This window comes from Caloenas nicobarica, chromosome 37, assembly GCF_036013445.1.
Source record: "Caloenas nicobarica isolate bCalNic1 chromosome 37, bCalNic1.hap1, whole genome shotgun sequence".
Lineage (NCBI taxonomy): Eukaryota > Metazoa > Chordata > Aves > Columbiformes > Columbidae > Caloenas > Caloenas nicobarica.
In genome coordinates, this window is record NC_088281.1 from 1331430 (window position 1) to 1333406 (window position 1977).

Below are 1977 nucleotides of genomic sequence, written 5' to 3' on the forward strand. Positions count from 1 at the left end.
GCGTGCTACAGTTGTCACCTCTCTGAGGAGACAACGGGAGTTTGACCGGCATCGGGCAGAGCCAATTTCAGCTGGCTCCAAGATGGACTCACTCCTTGCCAAATCTGAGCCACTCAGGGATGTTGGCAGCACCTCTGTGATATTGTATTTGAGAAAGGGTAAAAAACGCTGTACAAAAGCAGGTGGGAGAGAGGAGGGAGGAAATGTGAGAGAAAAATTGCTGCAAACACCAAGGTCATATCCCATAGGACCCAAGCAGGTCCCTCAGCTGGCCAAAGCCTGCTCTCCTGAAATCCTGCTCTTTGCCTTGTTATCATCTTCCAGGAACCTCAGCTCTCCTTTCTCATCTCTGACTGTTACACCCCTGACCAACCCTTTCTGGTTTGTGAGTGTGAAGTCCCACAGGGCACCTCACCTCACTGACTCCTCAGTCACCCGTGTCAGGAAGATGTTGTCCATGAGCTCCAAAACCCTCCTGGATGGCTGGTACCTTGCAGCTATTGGGATATCTTAGGTTTGCCATGAGGACACGGCCCTGGAAACACGAGGCTTCTTTCCTTTGTCTGAAGGAGGCCTCATCTAATTCCTCTTCCTCATCAGTGAATCAGTAGCTGATGTCCACCCACCACAACATTGCCCATGTTGTTCTGCCCTCTCACGCTGAGTCCTCAACCTCCAGCTGATATTCTCTGTCCCCAGGCAGAGCTCCACGCATTCCTGATGTTCTCCCACATGAAGGGAAACTTCCCCTCTAAGTCCAGGCCTCTGGCATTACGAGCACTAGTCCCCCAAGACCGCAAAGTTTCTCCTGCAGGTGATATTCGTAGTGTCCTGTAACTGCTCATGATGTTATCTTGGAATAGACGCTCTCATCAGGATAAACCGTCTGCATGTAAACACTAACAGCTGGAGCTTCTTCTCCCCTTGGCTGTGGCTGTTGTCTCCAGCTCTGACGCCTGTGAGGAGACACCTTGTCCTTACAGCACAGGGGCCTCATGGCCTCCTTGTCCCCAGCCAGGAACCTGGGAGGTGTGGGACCATAGTCCTGCCCTTGGCCTTGCACAGCCCCACATCACACTGTCCCAGGAAGGGCCCTGGGCAACGTGGGAGGGACAGGATCTGCCTTCCCAGGGCTGGGGGTCAGGGCTTGGCCCTTTGATTAATGAAGCACATCCAGGTTTACTCAGCATCAGAGAGACCTTCACATTGCTTGTCCTGACCTGTCATCTCTGCCTCCAGTTTTCTTCTCTAACCAGACCCTGGGGTCGGTTCATCAGTAGCGTTCCTCAGTGGGACCCATTAACATTACAAGAATCTTTGGAGTTTGAATCTGACTTTTGACTTCTTGAGAGGTTTGTTCTACTGCATCTCAGAGACTGAGGTTCATGGACTCAGCAGCAAACCCACCAGAGGGGTCATTAAAGCACCTTGGGCTGCTCCTGTGCTGCTGAGCTGGGCTGGGCTCCTGGGACAGAGGGAGCTCATGGCAAGCGGCAGCGCTGCAGAGAGACAGCTCTGCCCAGGAGCAGCTCCTCTGCAAAGCGCAGCAGGGTTGAGGGCTCTGCCTGGGGATCTCAGGGAGACGAGCAAGGCAGAGAGAGATGAAAGGTGGTCAGGATGGGGAGGATGACTGAGAGCTCACTGGAGGAGAAATCTTTGCAGACCTTGCCATGGTAAGTCTCTGGGTGCAGGGCAATGCAACTGTAGCTCCTGGAGGCATCTCGTGAAGCTGGAACAGCCACAGCTTGTGGGATCCCTATGGAGGGGAACTTTGTTCAGCAATTTTGAAAATCAAAGCAGATGGTTTTGCAGCCAAGGGTGCCCAGGGCTGTCCTGCAGAGCAGGGTCCCTGCACCCCAGGGCTGTGCCGGGGCAGGGACTCTGCCGCCTGCCAGGGTCAGCGCTCAGCCTGCCCGGGGAGATCCCAACAACACTGAGGGGAGAAGTTGTGGGGGGAAGGAGTCACCTCTGGCAGGG